The 23500-nt window shown below is 37.7% G+C and overlaps 1 long non-coding RNA gene across 2 annotated transcripts in view; it reads right to left on the bottom strand.

Annotated features, from left to right (window-relative positions):
• Window positions 1-1057: 1057 nt before the first annotated feature.
• The window catches only part of LOC121079227, an 86960-nt gene continuing 64517 nt past the window's right edge, over window positions 1058-23500 (bottom strand). For both annotated transcript variants that reach the window (XR_005824945.1, XR_005824946.1), the window contains exons 2-3: window positions 3147-3268; window positions 1058-2138 (exon numbers count right to left, since the gene is read on the bottom strand). This is a non-coding gene — a long non-coding RNA (uncharacterized LOC121079227). The remainder of the gene's footprint in view (window positions 2139-3146; window positions 3269-23500) is intronic.

Raw genomic sequence — 23500 nt, forward strand, 5'->3', positions numbered from 1 at the left:
ACCAGGACTGGCGTGCTCATTAACAGTCAAAGGTCAGTGATAAAATTTGTTTCATCATCTGTCAGTTAACCTTCAGTTCCAGGTTGCCAATGACAGAAGCTGTATCTTCAGAACTGCTGCAGCCCCAAACCGCTTACAGCCCTCCTTCCTCTGGGACATACCCAAGATGCTTGGAGCACTTGGGAGATTGTCTAGTGCAGTGCATACCTCTCATTTCTTAGGGCTTTTGTCCCAGGTTTAAAGCTGCCTTTGCAGGAATGAATTGCTGCTTGGGGAGGGGGGGAGCTACTTTGTGGCTCTTTTATACTCTTACGGTCGTCACTGAGAATCCCATTTGTTTTAGGCAAAAAAACCACCAGGGATGACTGGTGTCTCAGTGTGTTATATGGCTTTACAAAATAAAACCATTATTTGTATGTTGCTGTAAGGAGATGATCAAACCCTCAGTTCTATCAACAATTCTGTTACCAGATCACAACTGCCTGAAAAATGTCCTTTTTTTTTTTTTTTGAGAGAGAGAGATTTTCATCTTTGGTTTTAATTCTCAAAAAATAGGTGTTAATTTGGATATCTTTCTAGACAACTATAAATGGATGTCAGATTTTCAGTAGGAAATGGTTTGGAACATTATAAAAACCATACTACAGATATATGAAGGCTGTTGATCTAAGAACTAAATGTCACTTCTGGCTTGTAAGTCAGAATGTTGTACAATACATTAAGTTGGTCAACATTCATTTTAAAGAATGTTTTAACATAATATTCATTTCAAGCCTGAAACCAACTTATTACAGGTAGTCTAAAAACACAGCCTTCCCGTTAAGTGTGCATTTTCCAGAGGGATTTGTCACTCTAAAATTCTCTTTACTTTTCACCAGGAATAAACTGAACTGTATTTGAAAATAATGGCTTTAATTATAATTGGCATATCTGAGCCTACAGCTAGTGCCAGTCACTTTAGTAAGTGACATTACTTACGACACTGGCAAGATCAGAGTCTTTTATCACTTTTTTTTTTTTTTTAATTATTAATAGGAGACCAATTTCCAACCTTCTCTAATATCTGATAATCTCTGGATAACTGGAGATGAGTAAAGATAGAGGCTAACATCCAGAACTGGCCCCCACTAGTAATCCCTAAAAATCCACGTTATTCAGAGTATAGTCTTCTCAAGATGAACAGAAATTAAAAGATTTACATCCACTTTGACCAAAGTCGCTGTCATACGGTTTCTGTATATAAATCAGGGATGAGAAACCCACACACCAGAACCAGGCACAGCCCTTGACCTTAACTCATATTTTTGGTGCATACAAACCACCGAAAGTGCCTGACAGAGCTATTCATCACTGTTAAAGTTATGAAGAAATATTTGCTAGAAGTGGCATAGTACCACACCAGAGCCCAAAGGGTGAGAGATAAGGGTTAGCTAGAGAAAGGAGGAGGCCAGTTGGGGCTGGGTAGCTTTGAGCTTGATGCAACACCCAACGGATGGGTCAGATGAGGGGTGTACCATTGTATTATTCTGTCCCTTCTCTTCCTCCTCATGTATTTGCTCTGTTAGGCAGCCCAGCTTAGGCTCATGTTCAGTGCAGATCTAGCAAAACTAATAGTTAATCATTAAGAATAGAAACAGCGCAGGTTTGTTCTTAGCTAAGTAAACTCACAGCTTACAATACAGGCAAGTGGAGGCAGGTAGACCTGACTGCAGAGTATGGCGCCATACATGTAGGATCTGCCTCCACATATACAGAATTTGTCTAAAATACTATTTCCATTAAGACAAAGCTTATTCTGACTCGCTCTTCCTTCTTGGAATGTACACAGCATTGATTTACACTTTAGTAGTAATAACTTCAGCTATTAGAGTGCTCTTAGTATCCTTTTTAAATTGGCTTCAAGCATTTGGGAAGTCATTGTCAGGCCATCTAGAATGTAGATAAAGAGATCCTATGGCAGAGTAATATTCTGTATAAACTCCAGTCGAGGGACGATGATATATTTCCCATAACTCTTGCATTGCGTGCATTCCGATAACATGTGGACAAAGTGTTCCAGAATATATATTACATCACCAGCCCCCTTATCATTATTCAGAAACATCGGCAGAGTGAATCCTGTTCAGAGTCCAGGAGATCTGCAATGTAATTTTGCTTTTAGAGAAGACCTTAATCACCCAGTGATTATTTTGACTGTTAGTACCAACGTTATCTCATGCATAGCTTGACATTTGAGTGTTTGCATCTGAATCCCTGAGTTCTTTCTTTCAGCATCCTTAGCTAGCTAACATTATGTTGAAGAATTACTTTTAATGTATTTTCCATAAAAAAATCTAGAAGCATCAACTATGCTACATCAGCTGAGTCACGACTTTAAGACAACAGACTTTACTGACATGCCCAATTCCTGATATTCCAGAAATGAGTGAATAGCCCTCTAACACGCTTAATTCTGTAAGCAAAACCATGTAAGAATTAACCTTTTCATATCTGTTGAAATTCTCTGGTTAATTTTTAAAATTTACTTAAATTTAATGGTGTAACATCAGCTGCAAAATACAAGACCCAACTCCATTCTCTATCTTTTAAATTCAAGAGGGGCTAAAATTCTGTCTGGTTTCCTTTAGCTCCTTTCTAACAAATATAAGGATTTCTTCTTAATTTCAGGGAATCATTTTGCATATTATACAAAAGATTATTTCATGAAAATAGCTGAAGTTTCTGTCAGACTAGTAGAAAGAAAAAGGACAGGCCATCGAAGATGTAAACTTAAGAATGCTAATTTGTATTTTTATATGATAAACCTCAGGATAACTATCAAAGGTAAATAAGGTGAAGTTTTGTGAATGTTGATTGCTTGATATAAAATGTGTTACTTTTTTTTTCCCCCTCTTGGGCAGACAATTATACAGAGACAAAATAAGAGCAGCCAAAAGGCAGACAGAAGTCAAGAGTAACATAACGATACAGTAGGACAAATTTGTGCCTGTAAATATATAACAAGAATGATGGTGAAAGACTACTGCAACTAGTGACGAGGAAATGTGCAAATGTACACACTTGCATTTTACCTTTACATATGCATTGTTAATTTTTCCTAATCATTTTTACTTATTTCCCAAATATTTCACCACAAAATGTCCTACCTGACAGCTGGGTTAGAAGTGTAGCAGCTGTGCATGCAGACAGAAGTGGCTTCTGTGGCAACACAGATTCATTGACAGTGTCCAACGCCTTGGCTCTTCTCTGCTCACAACGCATGGCGAACCTGCAGGAACAAGGAATAATGCTGCTCAGAGCTCAATACAAGTAACACCTCTGCCAGCCCTGCTCACACAGAACCAATTTGTGAAGTATATTGTCAGAAAGGATGGAAGAAAGTCCCTCCAAACATGAACAACACTTTTAAGTCATTAGGTGGATTGCAACACACAAGCTAGAAGAAGAATTGTTTTCAGAAGTAAAAGTGAAAGTTTCAGAAGTAAAATCCAGAAGCCAGACTCCCTCAGGACAAATCAGAGAAAGAAAGTAGAGAACCCCTAATTTATGTAGTCCTTTACTTTGTCTACAAGCATGAAAGCCAGTAATACGTTGTACTATGGTAAGGAGTTTTGTTCCACCAAAGAAAAATCCTTTTTGTTTTGGAGAAATACAATTGTTATAGAATTTGTTTGTCAGAACATCCCTGAAGGACATATGTAATCTCAGGAATCCCAGCTAATGTGGATAAGGTAGTTTCATAAACAACCATGAGCCTGCCCACCTAGCTGGGGGCCGCACTGAGAGGGAAAGGCACGTTTTTGAGACGTAATGAGACTAAGATATTCCACTGCCTTCCTTCAAAGTCATTATGATAACAGACAGTCAGCTGATAACGAGTTTAACTTGAAAAATTTCCACAATAGTTTGATAGTGCATGCATGCAAACATTTCCACAATCGTGAAAAATAATGAATAATTTGGGGCTTAGGAAGTTTATTTTGGAATACTTATTAAAGTAGACCTTGTTTTCTCAGAAGTGCACATGGAATAGATAGAGCTGAAGATTCTATCAGGTTCTTATTGTAAACCACATAAACTTGCTGATCTTAATGTCATACCAAAAGAGTTCAGGCACTTAAGGAGACTCAACGATTCCTGCTAATCTAATCTCTGGGGCATGTTACAACTTTCAAGTGTCAACTGATACCTTCTGCAAGCGAACTAGATGACCTCTAGAAGTCCATTCCAAACTAAATTATTCTATGATTCCACAAGCACTTTGAATCATTATTTTCTGTGCTGTATCACTGGTGTTGAGAATGGTGTTTAGCATGCTTAAAAATGAACCACGCAGCAACCAAGATGTAGTTAGGAGAACGCAATTTAAAACACATTTTCTTCACAGATAATGCAATATGTGGTCTTCCCTGGAGTAACTCTCATGACCTATTCCAGTCACAATCCTTATTTATAGGTGGTGATGGAATGAATGAAACCTGCTGCTCCATAGTGAGAAATTTTTGTGATGCAATAACTGAAGCAACCATCACAGAAAATTAGGTCCCTGTATGATTGTGCATGAAAACAACTTAAGGATTCTCTCTGTATTGATTTACAGTAGAGAAATATTTGTCCCTGCTACACAGAAGGCCCAAATTGAATCTTTGATGGAGCAGCTGTAATTCTAAAAGAGTACCATATGTCAGCCCACTACCTGACAAGAGGTAAGGTGGGGAAAGGAGCAACTCTTCGGAATGTGCCCTTTTCCTGCAGATTGGCACAAGAGCTCCTAAGTGAAATTCACATCCATCCAACCCTCGTACCTGACTCCAATGACAGTTTAAACTATAAACTCAGGGGAAATAACAAAAACACCACATAGTGAATAAAGATACTCAACCTCCAGCAGAAAGTGTTTTGGGGTCTTCTAAAGGTAGTAGTTGTAGACAGATCATTGTTTAACTGTCACAGGTGTAATGATCCTCCCTAAAATACCAAACTAGAAAGATCAGGGGCACAAAATTTTTCATGAAAAAAAGGAAGAGTTCCCCTCCAAAGCCAATGATATTCTAACTCTCCTGGCAAGGTTTGAAGTTCATAAGAAAATCCAAGGTACAAACTGAGATACAAATGACAATAATCACAAAAAGAAAATCACACCATGACTAATTTAGCAAAAGGAAGTCCAAGTAAAGTCAGATTGCTCCAATTTTTCAACTCACTTCATCTTCAAAAGAGCAGGAAGCCACTGGCAGATGTCCTCAGGATGGCCCACGTGTTTAATCATAGACTGTTTTGGATTGGAAGGGATTTTATAGATCACCTGGTTCCAGCCACCCTGCCATGGGCAGGGACACCTTTCACTTGACCAGGTTGCTCAAAGCCCCATCCAACCTGGCCTTGAACACTTCCAGGGACGGCCATCCATAGCTTCTCACTATTTCATCCCACATTATTTAAAGGGCTAAAGCTCAGAGGTATTAATACTTATTCTTGAGAAATATTGAAGAATGAAATACCAAAACATGGAAGAAAAGGGAATGGGGAAAAAACAATTTGTTAGGATATTTTAAAAAAGTTAATTTCATGTAAAATTCTGGAAAAGCACTGAAAAAATTATCTGCATTTTATGAAGATAATAAGACAATGAGTTTGACAGTTTATTCTGAAGACTGTCTGTTGGCTGTTAAACTAATCTAATTTTCTTCTACAGGGAGGGAGATCTTGTGGACAAAAACCAACTGATTTCATTAACTTTTAAAGAAATTTCTGATTGCTATTGTACATCCTTGTGCTTAAGCTAAAGAAACATGGTTTGGCTAAAACAATGGTAGGGTGAGTACAAAAACAATTTTAAAACTGTACTCAAAGAATTTATCGAAGGTTCACTGTCAGAATGGAAGACTATACCAACAGAGGGGTCTGGGGCTTATACCATTCAGTATTTTCATTAGTGACCTCATCAATGCTTATTACATCTGCAGACAGCACCAAGTTGCAAGTATGTTAGAAGACAAGATTAGAATTGAAAATGATTACGACAAATCGGAGAAGTAGTCTGAAAAATAGGATGCTGTTAAACAGGGGCAGGTGCATCAAATTTTATGTAGGCAATCAACAATACATGATGAGGGAATAACTAAGTAACAACTCTGTAGAATTCAGGGCTATATATTATATATTGTATTATATCCGTTATAATATAATGGATGACAAACAGCTTCTATCAAAGTTGGATCTTAGATGTGAAAGATGCAAGAACCAAACCAGAACTCACACGCAACTACTACTATATTATTAAAACAACCTTTCATATTCTGCTTAAAATACTTTCTAGATGAAGGCATTCAGTGCTTATTTGCAGAGGTGCAAGGCTACTGGTGAAATAGCTCTACTACCAAAAGTGTTGGTTTTGAATTGCTGGTATGAAGTGTTGCTGACAAGAATTTTAGCTCACTAAATCCAGAATATGGCTTACTTTATGAAGAGGATGACAATCAGTTTTTGATTCACTTGAACAAGAGTTGTGAGTATAAGTTGTCTGATACTTCATTAAGCCAAGAATGGCGCAGAAAGTCAAACACCCTTTAAGTTGGTTATAAACAAAGGAATTCAAGGTAAAAATTGGTTAATAGGCCCTCTGCCAGGAAAAAAAAAAAAAAAGAAGTCTTTCTGTACTGAATCCACTGTGAAAATAGCCTAAAAAGATTTTATTTATAAGTAAACATGATCACAGTATTGTTGTCAAGGTCACTTAGACTTATAGTGATCCTGCTGAGCAAATTCTATTTGTGCAAGACCGATCTGCATAAAGGATACCTTGAGTTTGCACAATAATCCCATCTTTCCATGAGTTTTTAGACAGATTAACAACATTAGCCTGGAATGAGATTCTTCACTCATCTGTAAAAATATCTTGAGTATTGCTATCTTTGCACATCTCAGGCATCTAACTTATTCTATTTAGATACTGGTATGATGGTCTGATAGAAATGAGAACAGAATTCAGTGTTAACAGCATATTGTTACTGGGAAAAGAAACCACCCCTTATACTATCTGTGGTCTTTATCTCAATAATAAAGAATCGTAGAATGGCTTGGGTTGGAAGGGACCTTAAAACTCATCTAGTTCCAACTCCCTGCCATGAGCAGGGCCACCTCCCACCAGATCAAGATGCCCAGGGCTTCATCCAACCTGGCCTTGAACACCTCCAGAGATGGGGCATCCATAGCTTCTCTGGGAAACCTGTTCCAGTGCCTCACTACCCTCTGTTATCTGTCTTTACATTGTCTTTTTTTTTTTTTAATCCATCTTGATGCTCTCCCATACCATGTTTCAAATAAGTAACTCGCTCCAAATTGCACCAAGATGCATGATAAATAATAGCAGGAAAACTCATTTCATGCAATTTTCAGTAACACAGTTTTATAAAATGGCATTAACAATTAAAATTATGTAAAAATACTATCGTGGCCAAAACCACAGAGTATTATGTAGGGCATAAGTAACAACCAGATAAGGCTGTTACATACAGCACTTTCTCCTGACCCCAGTTCATTAGAGAAAAACCAATGATTTAAACTACCTAGCTAACCTCTTCCAGAGCTATAGTTTATAATCATAAATCAGGCATGTGACTACCTGGAGGCATCAGGGAGTTTGCTGCTACACTGTTACAGACCTAGGAGGGAAAGAAAGTTCCTATTATTGGATCATGCAGTAGACATTGGTGCTTGAAATTTCCACTTACACTACATTAGCTTGAGGCAGTTCATTTGCTAAAATAAAAGAAACAAAGTGTAAAATATTCACTGACTTGCTCAACAAAGCAATCAACGAAAAGAAGAAAGAGAAAGAAGGAGAGAGCGTGATTTTTTTCTGCTATCACACTGTTGATAAATACCATTAGTATTTTAAAATTATCTCACCCATTCAGTTTAAATTTAAAAGTATTAGTGGTATTATCAGTCTGTCTATCCATCTCCCTTTATTTTGTCTGTCTCTTGCTTCTATTTTGTGTGAAATTTCAAGAGATGAATCCCATTTTCTATTAATTCAATGGCTGTCATCTTGCATTGCATCATGTAGCCCAGATCACAACAATGAAATCTAAGGGTTTAAATTAATAATATTGCAACACATCACTTTGTAAAGCACTGTACGCATCTGTATCTAGCCAGCTCAGGTAACTTGCCTCCAGTCTGATGCCTTTCACTGGTAGCTAGGGGTGGAATTGCACCTGTACAGTTGCAAACAACCTATAATTACTAACCAAAAACTCGGACTTCATGGTGGATAGCACTACTTTAATAGGGTGTTGAGATTTAACAAGATGTTTTTGCTTAAAAATAAAATAGTTTGGAAAAGCTTCAGGGAATATGAAATCTCTGTTCTCTGAGTGGCATTTTCCACACCTACAAATATATGCTGACAGGTAACTGTATTGCATTACAATTGCCTTACATACAGTGTCAGCTAAAGCTACATGGTAAGTCAGCATCTTGGAGCACCTATGCATCATGATACAGCTGATAGATTTGGTTAACTATTAGAAGTTCAGATATAATTTCATTACAGCCACTAATTCACAAAAGGAGAGGAAAAACAAGATTATGCGCAAGTAAATCGTCAGACCCACTACGAATTCAGGAAGGAATAAAACATTATGCCTAAAGGAAAATAACACAGCATCAAAAATACATCCAATCCAACATTTACTGTTGCTATTCAGACACATCTCCTATTATGGTTAGTCACGTAGAAAAAAATCCACTAGTTAGAATCTACATTTTTATTTTGTGAACATTTCTAAAGGAAAGGATAAAAGAAGAAATATGACCACAACTTCTTCAGTGGCCAACCTAAACTACAAGAAACAGATGTGCAGCTTTCAGTGCCTATCTTTTTTTCCCCCCCCCTTCCTCAGAGCATACTCGAGGCTGTACGAATATTCATAAGAGTTCTTATACTGACAACCATATGAAGCAATTGGTAAGCAGACAGACAAAACTATATGGGATTCATTAGATAGTTGCTAATTGTCAAATAAGTTCCAGCCCAACCTGCTGAATGTAAATGCAAATTTACCACCTTTGGAGCTGCCTCATTGTACAGCTATTGATTTATGTTTGAATGGGAGTTCAAAAAAAGTTGTCTTTTGAAGCCCTACTATCTGAGCACGGCTCCTTTGTCCAGGTGTCTTGGGGATCTCTTGCTGCAATTTTGATCTTTGTATTCCAAAAGCCTTAGAGAGTCAATTCAGGTAACTTAAAAGTGAGATATAATCAGAAAGGATTTGGAAATAAAGTCTTTGCCTTGTCACATTAATGCGGCCCTATCAAGTGGCAGTTTATCAAGAGGCAGCTCACAAGGTTTTAATGAGCATGCTGCCTGTTCTTGTACAATACTAATTAATCCCATTTTTTCACACTGGTGTGATTGCTTCATGAGACCCGCATTGTTTTATGCTCAGCAGCAAAGCGGGCTCTCACTGATTAAATCTCCTTCCCAGAGCTGGAGCCTGACAACTGAATTATACCTTGCTCAAAATAATAATGGGTATCAGCTAATAAATACGGTTTAACACACACAAAACTATGCAGCCAAAATCACACCACAAAATAGGAGTTTGACTTATAGGCACAGCAGTGTTTCATTAAACATCTGTATTATAATTCACTGGTTTTCCAACTGATGTAATAACTTAATTGATGAGAACAAAGACAAGCTTATTTATTCACCCAATTGCTTGCTTCTTGACTAACGTTTTTCCTTGGTGTTATTGTGGAAATAAATATGCAATATTCTTTTTATAGAAGTCTAATTTAGGCCCTTTTTTTCCCCTATTGAGAAGTCAACATCACAATCTGTTTCTGACAAGTTCTTGCTGCAGTGAAGCAGACCGCATTATGATAAGACAGCAGTGTGTTGTTTACCTTAATGTTCAGACATTCCAGCAAAGGTGAGAGAGGTGTGATGCTTCAGGCAGTTAATAATGAATAATTGTCTGCAAATTTACATTACAGGGTTCAAAAAGCTTGTTTTCTCTCTTTTCCCTTCCCCATTCTCCCACATGATTTGAAGCTTCTTCCACCTCAGTCAGGGAAGGGATAACTGCAAAGTACTAATGAGTAGCATAGCACTTTTCTCTGCAAGACCAAGTCAAATTAGGGATGCTATAGATATAAAAATAATTTTGGGGAAATAAAGATTTTTTCTCCCATTTGGAAAATACAAAAGGACACATTTTACTCTTTTACACTGCATAGTAGCATGTTATATACTAACATAGGCAAAACTAATGTCTCATTTTGCTTCAGAATCTCTGAAGAAAGCTATGTTACCACTTGGACAGGATTTTCTACAAAAAGTGCTCCCTGCAGCCAATAAAACAGAAAAGCAATCATTAACCTTGGATTTAATATGGATTTATATATGTAACATTAGATGCCCTGGGAGAAACTGTTTATTATTTATCTCTCATTTGCAATAGTGCCAGAAAAGCACGAGGATTTTTACAGCTGAAACTAAAGGAAAAAAGGGGTGATATTTTCAAGGGAGAAAGAGACCTACCTCTGTTCCATCCAGTACCATAAACTTAGCTGCCAAAATTGAGTTAAATGAGAGAAAAATGAGCAGAAATTTCAAAAACACATAGTAGTTACCCTTCATCACCTTTCTGAAATATTTACAATCTAGAGAGTGTCTGGCAAAATTTAGGCCAATAGAAAAAGCACCGATGGATTAAAATTATTTTTGATTAATTGCTGTCCTATCATAAGCGTTTGCACTGGGCTTTCTTACAAGTGTTCATGCAACTATAGTGCTTCTACAGATTTAAAAATTACTGAATTCTTACAAAAAGGAGACAACCGATTGCAATGAGCACATTTGACTAGAAGGGATAAATGAGAAGGTGCAATGAAATAAGGTGTGGAATAAGAAAAAAATAATGGGTTTTTGATAGAATCACCAAAACCAGGAACATGACAGCTTAGGAGAAAAACCCTCTCTTTACAATTATTCCAATTTCATTCCAGTTGTTGTGATATCATAATTTAACTTAGTCTCTGTAGTCCCCAGTTCAAATCTTCAGCTGACGCAAGCTACAATAGTCCCCTGAGGTCTCACCCATGCAGTCTTCCAGATCTTCCCCTCCAGACAAGATTAGCATTTCCATATTATTCACAAATGCATGGCGTGAGCACATTGACTGTGCATGGTTTTTACCAAATCAGAATTCCTCACCTGCGTCTTCTGACAGTGGCACTACCTTATTATTTCACTAGGCATGATTTTTCACTATTGAATGTGCAGTCGCTTATACTTCTACTACAAGAATGGAAAGGGACATAAAGGCTAACAAAGCAGAACGGTTCTCTCCCTAGTTCATAGCTGGTTTGCAGAGGTAGAAGTTCCTGGGGAATCAGACACTATTTCTATCCTCATGAATGTCATAACTATATGACAGATCAAGCTATAATTAGATCATGACCTATGTCTGATATTAGAACTCAATTCGTAGAACTGATGTTCCATACGAAATAAAAATAATTAAAAAGAATAATTCATTTATATTAGACAAAGAATATTAACCACCTGCAACAATGACTTCTCCGTGTACATATGAGATACATATTGGAATGAAAATGCCCGGACATCTTATTTATACTTTTATATACAAAAATGCTTGAAGGATACTTTTGGGTCCTGGATCCAAACAAATAAAAAAAAAAAATCTAAGAGTGGAAGGATATGAGCATATCCCTAAATAGGGAAAAGCTACTGCATTATTTTCTAATAATTTTGTTGAGAAAAAAACTCTTCTTCTAGAGAATCTAATTATTCAGTGACAGCAGTTGGCTGACTTGGGCACAACACAACATGTCAATTTTCAGTTGCTTACACAGTATCACAGAAACTGTTAGAAATTGTTTTGAAATCTGGCATACTTTTCAGTCATCCTAATTCCTCCAAGTGAGCCAAACCTGATTACATTTGGCTCACCCACAAAAGATCTGCAAGATGGGGAGAAGAACGGGTAGGAAAAGGAATCAAAACTCAACATGATTTCCACCCCCCACCTTCAGCTAGTGTCTCACTAGCAGTAATCTCCTACACTACCTGAAACCATATGGATTTTCATTTTCCAAATTAATGCAAAATGTTTAAACACTTTTTTTCTTTTTTCTTTTTTTTTCTTTTTAAGGAAGCTGTTTTGGAATATTGATATTATGCCTACATGAGGAGAATCTATCCATGAAGCAATAACTCCCCTTACCCCCTACTTCAGGGGGTAGTTCACAAAGATGTATTCATTCTCAAAGTTTGTCTGAAACCACAATTCTCCAAATGTACTCCAAATGTACATTGGGTCCCAGCTACACTGTGAGACTAATTACAATGGAAATATCCTTACCAAATATAGCATATATAGGATATTCTTGGAATAGCCAGCTTTAGAATGTGGTAAATGCCGGATGCAAGTGGGTAAAACGTCCCTAGTCTGACAATGAATTCAGTTGTCTCAATGAAATTATGCTGCAATACAACAGATGAACACCTGGCCCTTTATATAGTAACTATTCCACATTTGTAACACAACTGGAGGAGTGTCAATGTGCTAACTACAAAGTCTGTTGATTTAAACTCTTCCTTAATACCAGATTAATTTGATGGCTTCCTTTTAGATTTGAGTAGAAGATATTCATGTTTATTATAAAACAGTTGTACTTTTCCAGCTGCCAAAAGTATACAGCTCTAAGTGCAGAAGCACAGACCAAAATTCCTGTTTGCAATATGAAATAACAGCAGCTTACCTATCCTTAACACCAGGAAATTTAATTCAGTCTAGCTCTTTACACATTGTAACTACAGGACTCAAAACTATATATTTTGGTATGCTTTATTTGATAGACCAATGGAAAGAATGTGAAGGCCATTATTCAAATGCATATGGACCCTTTTTTAGTTAATGGACTCAAATCTATAATTCTGCACTTGTCAACAAGATAATTCTTCAATCATATTAAGACTGTATAATTCAGATCAGTCCAAATCTTCTAGGACTCTTCTGCAAAGCAAATAAAATTTCCCTAAGGAGAAAAAGCATACTCATGATATCTGAGTAGTTCTCAGGTTCTCTCTGTGTTTCCTTGAATTTTTTTGTTTGAATAAAGATCTCTTGTAGTTGTGGCCCTCATTTACAGAAAACCTAGCCCCTCCGTACAACAAAAATAGATATTCAGAATGATCTAATTTTAGCGCAATTGTCTGTGTCCTCCAAGATAATACTAGATTTTTTTTACACTGGGTTTTAGGAGGAAAACTAGTTACAGTAAGGCACAGACTTATAAGACAGTTTAAAAGTTTAATTATATTTACATTTTTAGGAAAGCTTGCTTCTTCCTTCCCACATTGTACAGTTAAAATAGAAGCTTAACCAATCATAAAAGTTGCACAATTAAAATTCAAATCAAAAATTAACTTTTTAACAAAGTTTCATAACTGTTCTTCCATTTTTCAGTTGACAGATAATGACAGACAGTGCCAACCTGAAGAAATTATTAGCTGTAGTTTTAGAGGACTAAGGCAAAACAAGTCTTGAAAAGTCCATACCCTAAAGACTCCCTTAAATATAGCATTAGTTTGGACAGATGTAATTTACAATGTGTGTATTAAGAATAACGGTGTCTTAAGTAAAAAGGTTTTAGTAGCAATTTACTTGACTACTTCCATTTTAACCTCTGAAAGGAATACTGGGGATAATCACAGAGACTCTGACCATAACTAAGGCGGTTTAGGTAACAATGCTTATGTAAAAAGCACACAAGGAGGTTTGAAAAATATCCATCAATTCTCCATAAATAAGAGTCTGGTGGCTACACGTGCTTGCATTCCTGCTCCATGTTGTTTTCTTGCCTTAAATAGTACAAAAAAATCACTACAATGAACTGTATCAGCTTCGGAAGTGCAAAGCTAAACGCTGATGCACTTGCACAGTACTTGATGTACTGGCTATGGCAGTAAAGAATAAGGTCCTTTTTCCTCAGGAAAACTTATCCTTAAAGCTGTATTTCTTGAATTGTAACCTGCCCCCACTGAAGTCACTAAATTTTGTCAAAGATTCAAAAGAAGCTAGGATTTGATTTTTAACAGACACATTGATGTAACTGTGAAATTTTGCTATTCCAATGAAGTATCGCTGTCTTCTACTGCTACGTGGCCACTATAGTGTTCAAGCATTTTCTCTTTAGTCGAATCATTCTCTACATAAGGACTTTTAAAAAGCATTACCCACCACAGAAAATAGCATGCAGATTTTAAACTTCAAAGTTAAAAACATCTCCAAACTTCCTACATCATCTTTTAGTATGCTATTTCTATGGTCCTGCATACTAGAATTCTTTAGACAAGGTCAAGCTGTGCTGATTAAATCAGCTTTTTCTACCAAAAATACATAAACATTCTTACAGGATGTAGCAGGTACAAAGCTGTTGTGTGCTTTTTTATTTTTTATTTTTTGATAGTCTGTGCTTGGATAAAGAACATTCTTACTCTTCTATTTACATTACACACTTAAGGCATTTATTAAAATAAACTCAAAGAAGTCACCAAAACCCACAGAATTAAATGGCACGTGAAGCAGAACTAGATTTAGCATACTATTTGTGCATCACGATGCAATGCAGGTAGATAACGTAAGCAAATTAATGCTAATAGGTTTTTGTTTGTTATCTTTTAAACAATCGCAAAAAGCAGATCCCAAACTGCTGCTGGGCTAAGCAGAGCTCACCAGTAGCTGGCTGGACACAGTGCTGGTTCCAGTGCCACATGGTAATTTTCTCCATAGGTCAAGAAATGTATTAAATATTTCGTTATACTAGCTGTCCTCATAAGCAGATGGGTACTGGATTCCAATCCAGGTGGGTTTATAATGACCACCCCACAAGTTTGAGAAATATTTATCTGTCGGTGCTTTTTGTCTGACATTGCTGCTAGCAGAAAGTGGCCTATCAGACAAGCTGCTGCTGCCCTGAATAGCAGGCAGAAAACCAGGCAAGCTGCTCAGTGCTGCACGATGAGAGTGCTTTGGCCTCATCAAATAAGACTGCAAGCAGGTACAGCACCACATAGTTGCTCACATAGTTGCTGCTCACCTGCTGAGCCACAGAAACTAGTTGCTGCTCACCACAGTCATGAAGCTAGCTTGAGCTGATTTCCCAGCAACCTTAAAATCTACTAGTCTCCCAAGAATCCCCCAGCTTTGCAGGATGATTTCCACAGTTTTAGTTAAATGAACAGTATGAAATGCTTTCCTGGCTTCTAGAGGTTGAAGCAGAAATAAGAGATGCAACTGTGCAAGTCCCTTTGCATCAGAGGCTGACCTTTATTGGCAGGCATTTAATAAGGATTCCTGAAGTGCTGCTTAGTCCTTCTATTCTCCATGGAGGGCTTGAAATACCCCTAACACTCTGAAACTAAAATACATTAGTTTGATGACCCCTTCTTCATTTTCTGCTGTGTATTTCAGAATCAGAGGTGGCTGCAGCACCAGTTTTACCTGAAAAATATTAGCATAAGTAGGAAGAGAGGAGAGACAAAAACTCTCCTTAATACAGGTTGATATGTGACTTTGCATAGCACTTTGAATGTTATTAAGTGTTTGAATTTCTTCCTGTGTCTTTTTAGCCTAGATGACTGTCTTTCTCTTTCACTGACAGCCTCTGCAGGACCAAATTGACAGCTCTTTAAAGCAGTCTGACAAAAAGCAGCATTAATTAAGTCATTGCCGGACTGTAATTGTGTTAAGAAGTAAAAATCTAATATGAGAAAAGGTTAGTGAGTCCTCTCTTGTGTCAGATTTTCTACTCTCTATGAATATTAATGTCCTTAATGAAGACAATCTTTGCCTCATCAAGCCGTTGTTCTGCATTCAGGTGCCAAATCCCTGCACCATTGATTTGTTTTTAAAGAACAAATATGTCAGGGGAGAGTGACTGTCCTGTTTCTTATCAACATCATAGAGAATGCTTTTGTATTCCTGGAAAGAGTTTATAGATTTTGTGTGCCATGTACAAGCAGTGCCTGTGATGGCAGAGGAGCAGTGGGGAGGGGAATAATGTTGAGGCGAGGTAAACTAGTTTAAGTAATTTAATAGAAGCGTTACATTTTATCATGTTAGCTTTTTTTCTGTGTGTGTTAGCAATATCCATAGATTAACGAGGTTATGATCAGCAGTTTCAATGATAAAATATGAATTATCTCTCCAGAAAGAATCCTGCAGTTTAAGCCTGAAATGAAGGAGCTCGGTGATAAGATGCTGATCATCTCTCGCTGATTATCCCTCCCCTCCTCCTCCCGATTGAGCAGATAATGATGATGGCACTGATGAATGATGATCCTTTTTAAATAGGTTGAAGGCCCTTAGGAGTCTAACTCTGTTGAGGAACGTTTCGTGCACTTCCCCATCTTTCCTGCTCAGCCCCCATATCTCCAATCACTTCACCGACTGCATTCCTCAAAGATCATCAGCTGTAAAATACTTCTGCACTATTAGTTATTAGGGCACTGCTAACACTTTCAGTTAGAAACTGTTGTGTCTGCTCCAGGAAACGCATGGCAGGCCTCTGATGCTCAGGTAGAGCTCAGCACACTGCACTGAGAGACAAAACAATTCTGACAGTGCTGGAAACCAGATCAAGTGAGAATCCTACTGAGGGCATTAGATGGTATGTGACTTTCTACGGAGGGTGTTTAAAAGATTCATGCCCCTTCTGAGAGTTGAGAGGTAGTTAAGATTCTATTTTTCAAGCAGAAATCCTTGCAACAGCTGAATTTTAAAGAAAATTCAGATATTTTGTTTTACTACAGAAAAGTAACAAAAGTCTGAGTAGTGTGGCTCTTTTTAAAGAAAATCTCATATGCTACACCGACACAACATGAGAATTTTTCTAGACAAAAGGATATATTTAAACCTTTTAAGATGGATTGTCTCCCAGTTAAGATGGATACCATAAACATTCAGTAATGATAGCACCAACAATTCTGGAGTGATTTATACAACAAAAAGAGTGGAGAAAGTTTCTGACCTGACCTAATTGAAAGGACAAGCTAAGAGCTGAGAAGCCTCTATTAAAACAAGAGTCAAACAATGTCAGCAAGACTCACTGCCACCAAATAAGACGAATGAATTCTGGAGGCTCCACAGCAGTGGCTGCTGTGCAGTGCACTCCAGACAGTGGGCACTGACTCTTACTTGGCCAGTGCATCTCATTTCTGATTCTAGAGCAGCAACTTGATGTTTTTTTTTCCCCTTCAGCAGGTCAACTTAGACATGTTCAGCACAGTTACAACAGAACAAAGTGCCTGAAAAAGGTACCAAAGTGCAGTAATAATTTGGCCGCTCTCAAAAAGGTTGTACAGTCTGAACTGGAGCAAAAGTCATTGACTTCTGAATGACAGACTGCTTGTCAAGGAAAGCTCAACGTTTTTAAAGCTAGCTACAACACAAGACCTGAAGTGCTCTATTACAACAGCATTCTCTTTGGAGACAAGGGATGCATTACCATTTGGCAACAGCTATCCTTTGCATTCTCACTGCCTCAGTCTGTGTCTGACCAGGCCCCCAGGCACTAGCACATGCGCTCTTTTGATATTTGAAGCAGCTACAGCTTTTGAATCTATCGCAAGTGCTGTGCTCCTACTGCTTGTAATCCATGAAATAATATTTAAGGTGTAGTATAGAGTAACTCAAACTATTGGATTTTCTGTTCTAATGGTTTCAAAAAGATAATTCCAAAAATTCACTTGAAAGATGAGGACTAGGAATTCATTTTAGAGAAGCAGCAAATAGTTTTTTTTTTTTTAAATAAAATAAGGGCAGACACTGATCCTTCAACTTAAGATTTGAAAATCCATTTACTAATTTGCATTGCCCCCAGTTTATTAGTATTTGATTGGTTGTTATTCATATATCTAACAGAAGGAGCAACCTTTTTTTTTTTTTTTTAAATACTCATTTGATATTACATATTAATATATGAACAGACCACATTTGACAGGTTAATCGCCCAGAATCCCACTTTGGAAAAATCCTTTTCAGGATCTTTTATGAAGGTTTTATATACCAAAATAAAACCTTTTTGCAGAACTTCTCCTTGATGAAAAAATTCTTAATTACAGCACTGTTTGGCAGTACAGCATACATGGAGATGACAAAGATTTTTTTTTTTTTTTTTATTATTTAAACAGTGTCTGTCCTTAGCCCTCTTGACAAGGAAAAAGAAATTAAATGCCATATTCTTATCTCATTTGGGAAATCAGCTTCACTGTCCTTCCACTGGTTTAATGTGATATCACCACCTGGCTCCACCACTGGTTTAAGCTAGCACATGGGACTGAAAATAAGTCTGTAGCACTTGCTTCAAATCTGCTAAAGAGTTTGCATAGATGGACATAGGCTGAAATGATGCTTATAATATCCTGGCTCTGGATAGGGCCCAAAGCTGCCCAGAAGGTTGCACCATCATGTAAATGAGCATGTTTTTTTGTTTGCAGGTATTTCCAAAGGTAAGAGATACCTGTGACAAGTCCCACCTGAAGCAGGTGAGGCTGCAGCAGTGGTGCAGACAGAGAGGAGATAGGAAGGACAACGCTAGCTCAAAATGCAAGGAAAACCATTTTCTGTGAGCCAGCAGGGGATTGCCTGGAGCCTGTTTCAGCGCATGAACTTGTTGAGTGCTGCTTTATGAGAATTGGACAGAGGCTGAATTGTTTTGACTTTTATTCAGTTTGTCTCACCTTCTAAGCAGGATTACCACCTCTAGGCAGAGCTTCTCCTGCTTGGAGAATGACCTGAGTGCCTTTCTGGAGATAGCCACACCATTCTGGAATATATGAAGCTGTACAAATAACACTGAGCCACCTTTCCTCACCTAAATTCAGATTAATTCCTACTTACTGGGAGGAGTTATACTAGATTTGTGCTGTGATTTACTGTAACTCAGAATCCAGGTGAGGGAGTTATAAATACAGTACAGTAACATAAGAGTTTGACATACCATGTGGGAGTTGTGTTTTTCATACTCTTTCTTCTCTGATTTCCTTTTCCTCATTTTTACTGGCCCATCTTAGGGTTATTAACCTAAAGAATTCCCCATTGGACAGCCTTCTCTAATTTAGCTTTCCTACTGCCCAGCTGACCCCTTTGCAAAGCAGATGGACAATACAGAGGACATTCAGAGGAAGCTTGTGGCTTGTATGACAGGCAGGTCATTACTTCAGCATTCAATTACTTATTAAAAAATCACTATAATTTTAAGGTAGTTGTACAAACCTTCTGCTTTTTATGCACTTTAGAAAGCTAAAGACTGCTGTCTCACTGGGCTGAACCAAGTGAGAGGTGTACATAATCTGACTGAGTGAAGAAATCAGCAGTGTTTCTGTGCAGGATCATAAAGATTGACATCCAATCACGGAGACTTTGAGATTAAGGGATTACATATGAAACCTCTGGTCTCTACAAAGCACAAGGATTACAACTACATGAGAAGGAAATATTGCCCCATACCTAAGCTCACACACATACGCTGGTGGTCTACAACATATGGCATCCTCATCTTACATGGATTCCTGCAGTGTCTTTGACCCATACTTCATCCCCATGCCCCTATACGTGATCAGCATTCACCTGACATCCCACTTCCACCCTTAACAGAGTAGTTGGAAGGCAGTGTTGCTAAAACACTTGAGATGATATATAAACACATTATTTAAAATTGTGTGAACATTAAATATAATTACTTTCTGTCAATCAAAACTTACACAGGAATAAAATGGCTATATTCCAAGCTTTCCTATTCATCTTAAAATTTCTGTAGGGCTCAAAGAAGTCAAAAATACTCAAGTCCAGCACTAATCTTCCTTTTCTGGACATCACCCTACATTTTTGCATTTCTTAATCAAAATGCCAAACACAATCGTCACTTCTCATCCACATACAAAACTGCAGACAAGGAGAATACTGACCAAACTGCAGAAGCTTTTGTTTTCTCCTTGTGCAGTCAGTTTTATAGACTAATTTTTACTGTATTGAGAAACTTTCAGGAACATCTGTCCAACTGTGGTTTAAGGATGTCTGCCCTACTTTCTCTGTTCTCTGAATGCTAACTCCCCTTTGCATACAGCGTGAGCCATGCACACGTCTGATATTTGGTGTCGCATTCTACCAAGTTCCAGCTATAAGCAGTCTGGCAGATTAAGTTCAAGCTTTGTGAACTGAGGAGAGATAATTCAGAGGCTTCTTATTACTTCTGATCTCTGAGCTGTGTAGGGATCACAGCTCTCGGATTGCATCTGTTCCTGAAATTTTCAAAACAAAACCAGCTTCTGTGCATAATCTATTTTCTTACCATTATGTGGCAAAACATTCAAGAACCTTCACTTAAAAAAAAATAAAAAATCTCCAAGAACACCACAACCAACTTCAGGTGATTAAAATAACCATCAGTGAGATGAAATTATTATTATTATTATTTTAAATATATATATATTTCCCTACAAGAATACACACATGCAAGTGTTGACCTTCAGTTTGGAATTTCAAGAGAAACCATATGGGCCAGGGAAAAGTCTGAAATATAGACTTTTTGCAGATGCTCACAGTTCATTCCACAGTTGAACTAAGGTAGGAAGTAGATTTACACATACCTACCTAATCATGGCCTTGAAAAAACACTAACTTCACAATCTCCTTTCCTACAAGCAAAGCTCAGACATTCACTCAGTGTTTGAGCTTTATAATTTATCTTGTGAATGTGTGATCTGCTACAGTGCCAGAAGTATTTCCTTGGATTTCTAATATTTTTAAGGGTGATGTATAAGAGTTTTATACCATAAACACATGGGCCTGGGTGCCCTTAGTCCAACTTCTGTATCTGTAGAGCAAACAACAGTATTGCTTCCTTCCTAGCATATACATATGTTTCATATCTGTCCCAGAGACATTACTTCTGCAGGTAAAAGGATATAGTAGCAATTCCATCTATAAGCAGGGTTCGAGACATGAGACGAAAGAAATTAAGAGGTGTATAAATGAACCTTGCTATAACACTGACCTAGCTCCTTCTCTCCAATTAATTTAATTGAGAGTTTTGGTTTACTTAGCACTTTTCATCCATAGATCTAAAAGCACTTTATAAAGAAATGTAAATGTCAATATCCTCATTTTACAGATGAGGATAAAAGGGCACAGGGAAGTTATATGAATCACCCCAGGTCAGCAAGCAGGTGGCAAAACCAGGAATAGAAGCCAGTCTGCTTACTCTGTCTGCTGTGCCCCCATCCATCCTTGAACTATGAATTCCAGGTCATTTAACAGAAAGCTATAGAAAATCCTCTTTAAAACTCAGAATTACCTCTTTTACATAAAGAGGTACAAGCATCCCATCTGTAGCATACTTCAATCTTAAATTAAACCTCAGAAAAGAACCATATGAAATGCCAAAGTTGGTACTTTTAAAAATGGAGAGAAATGTTTTATCCAGCTAATATTATGAAAAATTATATTTCACCATTTTACCCCTCCAGAAAAAGTTACATATTACCACATGCACTCAGAACTATTTTTCAGAGTGCTCAACTAGCTACACTCAGAGCATAGCTGTACAGAGAGAAAAACTTGATTTTATCTCCCTGAAGGCAGATATTCTCAGTTTTAATTTATTTTCTCCCATGGCAAGAACATTAGGAGGTGGTGAAGTAAGGAGAAAGGCTAGAAAGTTTTCTGAAACATGGGGTCATAATCGATGGAGTTTTTAATCTCCGAGCAACCATGTGTCTGGTTGGTGCTTATAGGAGCTGAACTTCCCTAGTTAAAGAGTCAGAAGTTATTCATTATTTTTTACAGAATATAGTATTTTTGGACTATTCCATGTTTGGTTAAAATACTTCACAAACTTTCTCTGTGTTCTACTTCACAGTGCCATGCAATGACAACCAATGATTTTCAAAAATCTTGATAGGCTGTTTTAGCTACAAAGATAAATAAAGGATAATATGATATGAAACAGAGCTTAATCTATCATACTGAGAGTCTCAGCCGCAGGATAAAGTGAATCTAAATTGATTCATCTGCTAACCCACAGCTGAGAAGCCAGTTTACAGAGAACTCATGTTATTCCTGCAATGGCAAGCTGTATTTGATCATATTCCAATTCAGATTCATGGGCCAAACCGTCAACAACATCATGAAGTCAAAGTCTGCATATCCCATTGCTGCCTTCCACTCAGATTTCATCTGAAAGACTAGAGACATTGAGGATATTTGAGACATTCAGTCAGTATTTTATGTCACCTAAGGCTGGAGAAAAGCAGCAAGAGAAAAATTGAGATCTGGAGAAACAATCACTTTTTTATATAAATATAGTACCCAAACTGGAAAGCTAGCTGGACTTTCTGCTACTAACAACATTTGCATACCATTTCCTTAGGAAGGACTCTCTCCCCAGCTGTGAGCAAGATAAAGGTCATTTTTACTAATCAGAGGCTTATGGCAGTTTCTTTATGCATCTTTTTTGAAAAATAAAGCTTGATGACCAGTTACCCTAAAGCATTTGGCTTTTTATTCTCAAGTCTTGAAGGGCAGAATTTGCCATTCTTTTGCTGAGCTCTCTGTGAATAATACCTCTGTGATATTTCAAGACTTCAGTATAGTGCGTGACTCATGAATTCTGTAGTAAATAGGCCAGATTTGCAGCTCCAGGTATTTTTAACCTCCTAAGCAGAAAAGGGGAATATTTAGGATAAGAAATGAACGTGAATTTAACAATAAAAATAGAAAGACCACTTGGTATACAGCACTTGGGTAACCCTCTGGGACAGAACTATACTGATTACCATATGTTCTTTTCCGAGCAATATGAAAAAATGAAGACAAAATATGCTTTATGAAATTCTTTACAGTGTAGATAGCAGTGATGCAAAACTGTAGCTAAAATAAATATGATACCTTCTTTGTGCTACTCTAAGGCACTGGTGACCTATCAATTTCTCAATCTGAGCAAAAGAGAGCTAAAAGATGACAGGCCTTTCCCAGCAGAATGGTTGATATATGGCGAGCAGCTATAGCTCTGTCCCTGATTATTAGTTGTGACTAATATAAAGTAAGCAGACATTGAGAATGCCTGGGGCTAGCTTTGAAAGTGGGAGGTCTCATCTTACCCTCTTTCTTGCACACATGCTGGATGGGATGACGACTACCTGCTAGAGAGTGACCTGGTGTTTAGAGATGGTCCTCGCCATGCTCTTCTTTCTGTGTTGATGCACTACACAGCAAGTAAACCATCCCCATGAATTCTTATTCCTGTGTAGCTCCCTCTTCTGGGATCTCTGGTGAGATCATCTGAGGAAGCGGGCAAAACCCCCTAAGTAGCCTGGAGAACAAAATGGCGTCTCTCACACCCGGGAGCAGAGAGCTGCCGGTCAGGCCACAACTGGAAGGGGACAAAGGCGGCTGAA

Source organism: Cygnus olor, chromosome 16 (assembly GCF_009769625.2).
Source record: "Cygnus olor isolate bCygOlo1 chromosome 16, bCygOlo1.pri.v2, whole genome shotgun sequence".
Lineage (NCBI taxonomy): Eukaryota > Metazoa > Chordata > Aves > Anseriformes > Anatidae > Cygnus > Cygnus olor.